The following is a 12,977-nucleotide window of genomic DNA, read 5'->3' as shown; positions in this document are numbered from 1 at the left end:
AAACTACAGTGGTATTCAAGGATTGGTGCTTTTGTGGTTTGGATCCTATCTATTAGAAAGAACAATATGATCCTTCCCAATATGACAATATGGCCTGTTGCTATTCTCTATCTACATGCTACCGCTCAATGAAATTATCCATAAATTTGGCATTCATTTTGATCGCTACGCTGATGACACTCAATGCTATATTCCCGATAAACAGAATGCTAGACAGCTAGACACAGGTATCTGTTTGAGAACATTACTCTAAATTTGATAATTTGTGCAATTTCCCACTGCACTGCTATCAAAAATCTTGGGGTTACATTTAGTTTTCCTCTCTTGTTCGAGTCAAACTACCATCTTCGTAAAATTGCTAAAATCCAACAACGGCAGACATGGAAACCTTAGTACAGGCATTTGTATAATCGAGACTTGATTACTGCAATTGTATCCTGTTTACCTAATACTAGTATTGAAAATATTCAACTCGAACACACTGCTGCTGTAATCTTGACCAAAACAGGAAAATTTGACCATAATAATGTCATCCTGTCCTCCCTACATTGGCTCCCAACTGATGTCAGATGTGACTTCAAGGTGCTTCTGCTAACATAAAATATTACATGGGCTTGCACCAGATCTTATTGCACCATATATTCCACAATGTGCCCTCCAATTGCAAGATGCTGCTATCCCATCAGTCAAAAAGAAAACTAGACAGCAGATCTTTTTCTTACCATGCTCCCTTTCTTTGGAACGGTCTCCCTGCTGTGGTTAGAGAGGCTCAGTCTATTGACTGTGATTAAGGGCTATACAAATAAACTGGACTTGAACTCCCTTCTCTAAAACACTGAAGCACTTCACCCATGCCTTATATATCACAGCATCAGTACTGCCCAAAACAGAAACAAAGATTCTCTGGATTGTTTCAAAGGAAAAGTGTTGTACCATATGAGGCATGATGGTCATCAAATCTCTAGCCTTTGATTTCAAAAGTGATTATCAAAAGTCCCAGGATCAAAAGGAACTTTGTTTACCTTTTGATAAAAGCCTTCAGACTGAAAAACTTTTTCCAGGCTGTTAAACGTAAGTACAGCTTTTTTTTCCACCTTTATTTACCCCAGGAAGATGTGCTGAGCATTAATGCACTTTTTCAGCAATGCACTACCTCACCTTCGTTGAGTTACTGGCATTCATACCTGGGAGCTGACCAATAGCACCACAGGCTTCTACTGTTGGCCATTGGACAATACCATTGGACCAAATGAGGGTTAAGTGCCTTGCTCAAGGGGCATTTATGGGCATCCTTTGAATCTTTGGTGAGCCCCCCGATTAGTGTATAGCCAGTCTAAATCATTTTAAGAGCGGATGTTTGACGTCACATGAAAGTGCATGACCTCTACTGTCTTTAAGTATGAGTATACATAACGCTTGAACTATAAAGGGATTTCAAACCCATAAGCATCTGAAAAAGACATATAGTTCTTCATAAGAAGGATTCAGATATTTTTAAATTTGTGGATCGGGAGAATTTAATGGGTAATAAAAAGACACGATTAAAGGTATCTGTACTTAAACATGGATAAAAGTAATCTAAAAAGGAATATAGTGGCCGTTTTCAATTCTTTTCCCCTTTTATAATGTCAAACCAGCCTCCTTTGTGTTGAAAGTTTATCCCCGATAGCCATAAGAGGAGCACTCTACTGTCTTGGGAACAATAAACCCTCCATAAGTGTTCTGCACGCTCTAAAAGCATTCCCCCATAACTCTAAAGCTGTCCTACACAAAGCAACTCCATGTCCCTAATGGAAAATATCGCCTGACCCTCTCTGCTGATGTGGTCAATGCAGCCAGTAATGGGTACACATTGCCTCACGGCAAAAACCAATGATGAATAGACTTCGGTTTGGTGAGGAACTTTAACTGTGTCTGACTCCTCTGGGCTCTCACACTGTGTTCTTGCTTTGTCAGTGTTAGAGGTACAAGATACAAGATACAAAATGAAAGATACAAGATAGAATAACATTTATTATCTCACAGGAAACTCAGTTTGCGACGCCACCACAGAAACAGTACGTATCGCGTAAAGCACATGCACTAGTTGACAACATTCACAGTTATTGTGAAATATTGTATTTCCCAGTTTAGGCCAACAAGGGGTAAATACCGTCGAAGGGGGTAAATACCATTTTAACTATGATTTCCTGCTGGGATTTTGAAAATGGTCTATCAAGAAAGTGGGTCTAGGAAAAGTCATGGAGGGACATTTTGAAAGCTGACATTTCAAATCTAAACTTCAAAACAGCAGCCAATTGACTGCTGCTTGGCCTGTCTAGTGTTATCTAATATGGGCACAGTCCAAAACAAACGTAAGAGCCTGCACTCTGCAATAAGGATGCTCCCCATTAATTTAATAGAGTGCATCAATTTTTTGACCTGCTGGGCCTTGTTGAGACTATACAAAGGTAAAATGCAAAGTGGCAACTGTATATGCAGGCACTAGGAATACACTCACAGTCCTATATGTGAAAAAATAAGATACAGGGCACATACAACAACAGCACAAATCGGAAACTTTTGCGTAAAACTATATAAGTATAGTATAATTGGGAAATTTGTCCCTGTCATATATCTCTGTAGTTTTGTCTCTCTTTGTATCTTATTTTTTCACAAATTTCCCAATTATACTATACTTATATAGTTTTACGCAAAAGTTTCCGAGTCATATGGTATATATGGTCCAGGTGATGTGTGGGGGTTGGGATGTCAACATCTTTGTGTAAACCATGGAGGGGGAGGGTTTTGGGGGGGAGGGGCTTCATAACACCATAAGTTGTGTCGATTTGTGTTGTTATTCACATGTGTTGCATTGAAAGTAACACAGATGTTTGTTGTCCCAAAATAGACACACAGAGGTGTTGAAAGTGACACAATCTTTCTCAGAGTGTCGGCTCAATCCAAGGATTACCTTGGTGGTAGTACAGGACAGAACATTGGTATTGAGTCATAGCAAATATGACGGAAATCTATTTTAATCAAAACAACGCACCGACGCGTGGGCTCCCCGGAACAATCCCGGTAGGATTTAGAGTCATATCCTCTGTTACCATCCGATGAGATCTGACATGTTAAGATGCAGGGCACATACAGCTGTGAAATCAGATGAGGATGATGAGGAGGGCAACCTTGCGCTGAGCTATAGGGATATGAGCTAGGGGATTATGGGTACGGTAACTGTAGGGCAGGGAGTACGGAGATGTACCAACACATCTGGAACGGAGATGATTTACAGCACAGAGGTGGATGGACGGATGATGAATGGATGGATAGATGGATAGATGATAGATGGATGGTAAATGAATGAACGGGCAGACATGTGGATGCATACAAACTACTGGATGGATTATCGGTGCATAAGTGAACGGATGAATGGATAGATAGACAGACAGATGGGTGGATGGATGAACAAATGGAAGACTGGTGCGCTGCAGTGACGGAGCAAACCATTTTCTCACCCCGTCCAAAGAGCGCAGTGATAGAAATCGGACCTGACCACGCCAGAGGCTGGAGATGAGACACACTCGCCCACATATGGAGAAACGTCGCTGAATCTCAGAAGGACATTTTCTGACGCGAGCAAAGTTAGAGGGCCTAACCACAAAAACACTCAAGACAACCTCAGGGGCCTCAAGTGGCAGGAGAGTGCACTGAAACATCCAGGGTGGATTTACAATAAATGAAAACAGAAAATAATACATTAGACAAACAGCTAATAAGGCATAATTAGTTTAAATTGTTTAAATGAATTATGGATGCATGGTAACTATGGGTGTGCAACAACCTTTTTTCAACATAGTTTCTAGTCTGCCATGGTCAGCACCTCTCCAAAGCTTGTGTGCATTTCTATTTATTTTTACAATTTTATTAGATTGAAAGATCCATCTCAAAAGCCCATGCATCTCATCAAGGATAACACAAAAAGTCCAAAACATATTTTCATTTTCATCTTTGATCTCAAGGTGGTAATCTGTGAGATATGTTTTTTTTTTGTTTTTGTTTTTTTTTGGTGACATCTTTGGTGCTAAGTGGTCATTGTTTTTTTGTTTTGTTTTTGCACTGCATTGTGTCGTCTTTTTATTTGGATTTTCCGTTGATGAAGTTTTTTCAGCATAGTCTTTTAATCTTTCATGATCAGCACCTCTCCAATACTGATGTGCATTTCTTTTACCAGTTTTCCAGATTGAACCATGCATCTCAACAGATCATGCATCTCATCAATGATAATAAAGTCCAAAACTTCATTGCGGTTGTTGACCTTAATAACATAAACAGAGACATAGCCTACACCAGACAAATGAATTACGTATACGTAGTTACTGTAGCATGACCAACACCCACCTTGCTTGAAGATATACAGTGAATCTCTCGTCCTCTCTCTCTCTCTCTCTCTCTCTCTCTCTCTCTCTCCTTCATGTCTCTCGTCTGCACACACAGAAACTGCCCTGGCTGCCTCCTAGCTGAAGCTGCCAGTGTGGCAGAACCAGTTGCTTTGACAAAGGACACAAGTTCCCCTGGGTGTCAGTAGGACTGAAGCCTTGATGCCCTGAATATACTGGAAGTGTCTCTGTTTGCATGTATGTGTGTGTGCAAGTGTCTGTGTGCGTAAGTGTATGTGTGTTCTTGTATTTCTATACTTATGAGGACCAAGTGTGCTCGCAAGTATATAAAGATGAAGAAAATCCTCCCGAGCGAAGACATTTTGCCGTTTCTCACTTCTTTAAGGGGTTATTTTAGGATTAGGGTTTAGGTTTAGGTTGGGGAATGAGTGTAGTCTTGAAGGTCCTCACAAGTACAGTAATACAAACATGTGCATCTGTGTATGTGTGTATTTGTGTGTACAATATGTATATGTTGATTATTATCATGCAACAACTAAAGTAATAATAACATGAATTTCAGTGGTAATCCATAATTCCTTGTTTTTTATATTTTTTATTTTGTCTCCATCTTTGTTGCTCAGCCTCACTGCTGTTTTGTTTCTGCACTGCTCTTCCCACAGATCACCTGTCAATCAAACAGTGTGGGCGGAGCTTGGATTTTGTGTTGATGCAGTTTGAGTTTCTCTTTTCTTTGTCTGTTCAGCCATGGTGGCTATTGCTGCTCATGATAACTACCCAGTTCTTCTTCTTCTGTTTATTCCAAACAAACTGGAATTGTAAAACGCATCACTTCCTGTGCGCCAGAGGATTTTTCCCAGGAAAGAGCTACCAGACACCGGCTGTTGAGAACAGACAATGGAAAAGCTTTCATCAACAGCATATAGGTTGAGTCACTCTTGTGTTATATCAATCGGTGATAGAGTCTAGCAAAACGGACATTTAAGTATATGAAAGTGTCACAGTTGATTAGTTTGTCTGCCACCTCTGGAACCACACTGATGCTGCTGCTGGCCAAGGATCGAATCCTGCCAGATCTTTCTCTCCTGTGCGTCTCCCTCTCTACTTTACCACAGCCCAGATAGAGAATAAAAAACACTATAAGTGAGTGGACTGCCCACTCTCATTTTCAAAAGTAATAAAGTGAAGTGATGAAATGCAACGCTGAAACACAGGCAGATGAAAACCAAAACCAAGGAGTGCCTAAAATCAGCTTAAAACAGTAACAAATCTAGATGACAAGTAGAAAATCGAGACAGAGGCAGATGGTTCCATGAGTCAGGATGATGCAAAGACATTTTCTGCTCGTGTCTCTATAAAATTATATGGCATTAATAAAAAAGTCTGAGCATTGAGACAAAACCCCATTTGTTTTTACCCACCAGCATCAAGTTCTGGACAGTTTATCTTAGATGCTTCTGTGTTTCCGCAGCGCCTGGCTCTCTTCCAGCTCCCTCCTTCCTGCCGGCGTCAGAGATCAAACCGGCAACCTTCCAGCACCCCTGGAGCAGCTTCAGGATCAGTGCCTTGCTGACAGGCACCTCGACAGCAGTTCCCTTGCTACGTCCTGGTAGCTGGCTCCCGTCCAACCCCTACACACACACACACACACACACACACACACACCGCCCCTCCTGACAGCATCAGGGATTGAACCACCAATTTTCCAGTTACTACATGGCCTCTTTCTTTTTTTCCAGCACTATTAAATCTGGTTTATTACTAGAAAAACATAAAATGCATATATACATATTTACATAAAAAACGAATGAATAGATTAACAAATAAATAGAATAAATAATAGATAAATGGCTACATAATATATATAATAAATAGATAAATGAATAGAAAAAACAGCTTGTGGCTATTGAGACATAGAATTAAATATTGAAATCATACTATAATGCTCAGTTTTTAAAAAGTTTTTAAAAAGCCAAAAGGGGCTTTTCCATTTTGCTGTAGGGAGGGAACTTGAGTTTTCTAAATGTTATTATGGGGTGACAAACTTTACGAGCCCTCTCTTTCCTCAAAGCCAATCTGCCAAAAACGATTAATTTGATCAATTCCTGCATGCATGACTACCTAACAACCATAGAGCAGCAGATACACGCGATTGACAGCAAGATAGTTTGAGTCATATTGACTTTAACATCCTACTACACCATACCTTTTTATTTCTAATTATTTATAACAGTGTTACAGTAGTGATGTGAAATAGGACAAAGGTAATGATCCCTGTAACACATTAATACACATTAATTTGTAACAGATAGTGAGAACTGATGGTGCAATTCCGCCGTTTTATTATTTTATCATGTTCATTTTCTTTCATTCATCCAGGTTATGGAAAAATCAAAAGCATTTTGCAGGATGGATATGGACACACAGTCGATTGCTGGTTGCTAAAACTGACATTCCTCATGGCTGCAGCACACGCAGCACCATATGTGGATCTGCTCACTTAGCCTATGCATGGCTGGCTTTCATCATTAGCAGAGAATAAAAAATACAAATTAGGCCTTGTAATTTCAAGCATTCTCTTCCCCTCAAGCGAAGACACGGCAATCTTCTGTGACGAGCTTATTGATGTGGGTGGGTGTCGAGCTGTGCAAGGCTCGAGTGCGTGAAATGTACGCAAAATCCGAACAAGTGACCTAATTACAATAGGTAACTGAGAATGTGAGATCGTATTGAATCAAGTAGGCTAGTAAAAGTCATTTCAGGACAGTTCTTGCATTCAGAGCGCTGTTCATGAACCTGTCAAACTCCATTAGGGAGCATTTGTGATGTGTAGCATATTTCCTGTCATCGTTGTCATTATCATTAATGTAATTTACATCTTAGGGATATTGTTAGGTAGCATAAACTATTAAACTGGGAAAAATTGGGATTCACCTTTTTAAAAGAGACAATTTTCATGAATTTGTTTTCTTCGTTTTTTTGATTGTGCTTCATAAGGTTTTTCAAATAAATGTAAGTTAGTTGATATTTCTTAAATGAATTCAAAGAGGAAATTCTTACACTCAAAACTGGGGTTAGACCGATATATCAGTTTGTCCATATATCAGGAAAATATTGTCATTTTATTACTTATCGGATATTAGGCAGTCATATCATCCACTGCAGATATGATGGAGGTTTCTCCCTGGAAAACCCACTGAAATCTTATTTTTCTGCACATTTTTCAAGTGCTATTTTGTTAATTCTTCATTTAAAAGCAGTAATGTATCCCAGTTTCCCCTCCCATTAGGATGGGTAACCCTCCCTTCAGGAGCCCAAGAGTTTTATTAGTATGAATTTGAAGTTTTAGTGTCCCATGATTATGTGATGGCAGAGGCTTTTCCACCCTGACAAGATGAAAATTCTGGGGGAAACACTGAATACTAAATCAAATCTAAAGACATTAAATATCGGCTATTGGCAGCTTCAAATGAAAACTATCAATATTGCTATCGGCCTTAAAAAAAACCTATAATTCAAACCCTATAGTCACAACACTGGATGCTGATTGATAAACTGTACCTGCTCAGTGGAAGCATTTCAGAGGAGGATGTGTCAGTTAAAATGACTCAAATCTGCTTTATTGGGAGGATTTAAGTAGTTGTTTAGGGAGGAACGACAACCAAGGTTAAGTCCAGTTGTGATGTGTTAGCTGGAGATAATCCGAAACTACCTGAAAACAAAATGAATGGATAATAACTGTAAATCTATCCATTCAAACTGCAATTTTGACAGTGTTTTCTTTAAACACCCCTGATGAATATCTTTATAAATACAACTCCTTTAAAACTGGTTTATTTCCATCTCAGCTATATGAAAGATGTGAGAGAAGGAGGATCGGGCCTGTGGGGGGTGACAAAGAGCAAGTCAAAGGTCAACTCAAAGTAACAACATCACAAGTAGGGTGGGAATTTACCAGCAGCCACCAGCCAAGTGCTGTTAATGTCTCTACAGTGTACCTGACACTCTGGCACGTTAACTGGAGTCATTTCTATTTGCATGGCTGGAGAAATAGTGAAAGTGGCTTGTGAATTCTTGAATCTGCTAATTAGTTGTCTGCTCTGGTCACAAGAACATAGTTTGTGCCTTGCACCCATAACACAAGTTGTTAACTTGTAATGTTCTTGTCTGGTAAACTGTGAATTTATGCCCCAAGCGAACACCATTGGTCATTTATTTTCTTTAGATCTGGCTGGTTATATGCGTGTCATACATGTGTGTTTTTCTATTTAGTGCATCTTGCTGTAGCCCAAATGTTGTAATAGTTCAGGCTTGAAATTTGTTGTCTTCAGCTGAATGCAGTTTACTTTCCTCAGGCAACGCAATGTGGTGCAGTCCATGGGTGCTGGGGATTCAATTCCCTCTATCAGCTATAGCACTGACTGAGTCCCTTTGTTTTTAAAACCAACTTTTCACTGTCTGGTAAGGTTGACAAATGCGCTGGTCATATATCTACAAGGTGTGGTATGACATTTATAAATCTCATATGCCCCTCCTCTTTTCTCTGGGCCTGCACTGGACATTTGTGCTCTGCTGGAGGAAGATATGCTCTGAAGTTGGTTGACTCATAATCTCAGCAATGCCAAGGGACAAATAATCTTCTGCAGGCTGCTAGCTCCCCTTGGTGGAGAGAGTTGGTACACAGAGAAATCCCATGAAACTAAATAGAAATTAAAAATGAAAAATGGACTCATGCAAAGTGTTAGTAATAGTTCAACTGGACCTCAAATTTCATCTGGGATTTGCAGATAATCAAACCTGTAAACAATCAGTCATGTCATAGCTGTTGCACTCAGTTTCATGACAGTAAACGTTTTGCTGGAAATCAAAAACATACAGCACAAATAATCTTTTTTTTTTTATGAAGAAGGATCCACACTAGGCCTTCATATCACATTAAGTTAACAAAAAGACTTACAAAAATAGAATTCATACTCAGTACAATCATGATCATGATAATGATGATCCATCAAAGACTGACAGAAGCTGCATGGGGCCTGCAAACATTGATGAATCCTTCATGAAAACTTCCACGATGGTCAGCATCAATCTCAGTTATTAAATACCAAATCCTGCTTCTATAGAAAGTTGAAATAGTAGAGTTGTCATTGGTATGGAGTGCTTGATTTGGGCCTGAAAATGTGAGCCTGACTCAATGTGGACCCCCAAAAAATTAGTTCAAACCCAAATCCAGAGGAGTATGTTTTGTCAGCCCAAACCAGACCAAAGCCTGACATTTCTACAGCTATCCATTTAAGTTCCCATCATACATTTATCCTGAATCAATCCTGTATTATCCTGTGTTAGTCAGTGCAGAGGCCCACCTTCATGCATTTATGCTGCATCTGTATTAGTACTTAAGAACATTTTTCTAGGACATTACACAGCAGAATCATATTGTAACAAAAAAGAGAGCAAAACCTTTTTTGCTAACAGCTCCTCTTGGGGATAGAACATAAGTGCAGCTCAGCAAGCATGCAAAGTGGAACTTTTATGACAGTTACAGCTATAATAATTATGTGATTGTTCATTGCTAATAATCATAGCCTTTAAGTGAGAAATTCAGCCTTTGACCTGAGCACAATGGGCCCAGTTGCATCCATTTGGGTCCTGTTGGGTCCCATTGAGTGCCGTTGTGTTTGCCATGGATTTGAAGCTGTCTTGACATAATTCAGTTAGACTGCAGTAGATGGTAATGGTCATGATCACTCCAACGTCAAACCAGACCGCACTCCAGTGGAGAAATGTTGATCATTTTTGTTAATGGCTACACTTGTCATAACAACTGTCATTTCACTGTGATCCAGTTATATAATATGAGATTACATCCCCTACAGCTGTATTTTATTTTATGTTATTTTTCAAATATGTGCCCACATCGCTTTTAAAACAAAGTTAAACACCTTCTAGACTTATGTCCGGGTATTATTGGAGTTTTATCAGTACTGATACTGATACTTATTGTAAGTTGTTTTGGACAAAAGCGTCTGCTTAGTGACATAATGTAATGTAATGTAATGATACTGGTACCGATATACCAGAATCAATATCCAGAACAATCCTTTCTTTAATACCTCTCTTTGTTGAATGAAAGAACTTTTCATTACGCAATAGAGTAAATTATTTTGGTGTATTTGTTCATGCCCCCTGCTCTCCTTAATAGAAGTTGATCTCTTCTGTGTAAACTGAAAATCTGAGTTTTCAATTTAAAGCTGCACTATAGGCATATAGACTTCACACTTTGGCGGCGGCAAGAGATAACTGTTTGAATTTTCAAAAGTTTTGGAGAACTTCATTACCCACCCATTGGTTTAGGAGACACAGTTTTGTATTTCATTCCTAAGTTTCGATGGAGATGTAGTGTAGCGTGAAAAGGGGATAAATAAGTCCTGCACTAAATCTTAAACTAAAGACCAAAAGTTGATGATATGTTGAAAAATTTGCAATCCGAAAACTGTAGCAGGGTAACAGTTGCACAACTAGTAGGGAATTTATAAACAGATATTTTATTTTCCTTATTTGACAATGTAGCTTGGACAATGGGAACTTTTCATTTCTGAAGGTGGCTAGCTGGTTTTTGAATGTATATTTATCCAAAGCATTAGGCTATCTCATTTTCATTCATAAAGTGTTTCCTGTATTCATTAGGCATCATTTTATGGACCTCATTTAGTCCTGTATGTGTATTTATGAGCTGACATCTCATTTTAATAGACTCTGGGAGTGAGTGTGACCCTTCATCACTGCCAGCTAGCTGGAGAAAACAAACCTTCAGCTTCACCACAATGACCCTACAGGCTGTATGTTGTGTAGTGATGAGTTATATGTTATTACTTTCCCCAGTCACGAGTGCATCGAATTACTACTTCAATTTCAGCAATAACAACACTCATCCATCAAAGACATGTCATTACTTCTTTTGTCACCCCCTCTAAATATCAGATTGACACTGAATCATCTGTTAACTAAATCCCACCTCGTCTTCCAATTAGTTCTCACCAGAATTAGTCAACGTCCTTTAGTCTAGATGACAAAAGGCAGTAAAATTGACTTTTTTGGGTGGAAATGTTTTAATAACTTTGAAGCTAAAGGAAGACAAGAAGTTGTTTGGGTTCATGATCTCTCACAGGGAACTGAAATATTGTGATATTCAAAAGTAAGCAGGAGGACAACACCCGCCAATTTAGGAGTGTAATGAATTAAAGTATACTGCTGCGAGGAAATGATAAATTACATTTTTAAAACGAGGAATGAGTAATTAAATTTTTTGAGTGATGGGGCCAACTCTGAATTAACGCTAGCACGGACTTGAGGCTACCACAAAAAAGGGTTTAGCCTAGCTAGTTAGCTGGGCTATGTGCTCTGTTTTTTTATTATTTAGTATTTTACAAACACAAGGCCAATATGTTCTATCTCCCTTTTCATATTTGTAACCTCTGAATATTCATTTTAATATTAGGTTATAGGAAGAAATCTGAAATATCTGTAACAGAACATTACACAATGTAAGCTAACTGTAATGAAAGCTCTCTTCAGCCTGATTACAGATGTTGCCTTCATGAAAAATCACTAGCCTATTTAACTAAATTTTGCTATAGGCTAGGGACTTATAATGTTTCTGTGATATTCAATAGTGGTTTTATAGTGAAGTTTGTTGTAGCCTACTTTATGGTATTTTTTCTCCTATGGCATCACTAATGTTCCTATAGGGACTTAAAGTGTGTATGGTAGCCTGCTCAACAGGGAGTTAATAGTGACTATATTGTAGGATACTTTATGGTAATTTTTTTACTCCTATGGTATTACTAGGCTATAATATTCCTATAATATTCCAATTGGGAGTTACACTTTCTCTGTAGTGACCTTATACTTTGTTCTGGTCTCCTATGGTATCATTATTTGATCTCATATATAGTTTACAGTTTTGTTGTGATATTTGTATAGTAGCTATCCATTGAAAATGTATCATATAATTTCTATAGCTCTTTTAGGTAGGCTATAATCTGATTACCTAATCACAACATTACCACCATAGTCGCCACCTCAGCTGCGTTTCTCACTGTCAACATGCAGGTAATTCAGAGTAATGAAATGCGCAAATACCCCCCCTCCCTCCCTCCCTCCCTCCTCCTCCTCCTCCTCCTCCTCCTCCTCCAGCCTCTCAGTAGTGACATGATTTTTAACGTCAGTCTCAGCGCTGAAAGATGTACCCAGGGCTGCTGGTGCGGATGGATGGAGGAGAAACCGAGGCTCCTGCAGAGGCGATTTGTGATCCTCCGGGTTTCCCGTAATAATCTGCCAGATGAAACCAACATGCTGCCCTCCAGATGAGACAGACCACCTTTGCGCTCTCCTGCTCCGCTGTCTCTTTTGTTAATTTTTTTTTGGCGCTTTCCTCGGTTCCTCCTGTGAAACGTCGCATGTTTACCACCCAAAATTGCCCCTTTTTTTCTTCTCCCTCTCTGTTTTTTTTTTTCTTCTTTAAATTATTAAATGTTTTTTTTTCTTCTTCTTCTTCTGTGGAATGACAGCCGACCTGCCTGAGCGCTGTCCGCG

At 39.1% G+C, this 12,977-nt stretch overlaps 1 protein-coding gene across 1 annotated transcript in view; it reads left to right on the top strand.

Moving 5' to 3' along the window:
• Positions 1 to 12,977, top strand: part of eed (embryonic ectoderm development) — a 296,858-nt gene that overhangs the window by 95,248 nt on the left and 188,633 nt on the right. The gene's annotated exons all lie outside the window — the stretch shown is intronic.

Source organism: Centroberyx gerrardi, chromosome 21, assembly GCF_048128805.1.
Source record: "Centroberyx gerrardi isolate f3 chromosome 21, fCenGer3.hap1.cur.20231027, whole genome shotgun sequence".
Lineage (NCBI taxonomy): Eukaryota > Metazoa > Chordata > Actinopteri > Beryciformes > Berycidae > Centroberyx > Centroberyx gerrardi.
Note: the sequence above shows the minus strand (reverse complement) of the source record. Positions and strands in the feature narration are given on the sequence as shown.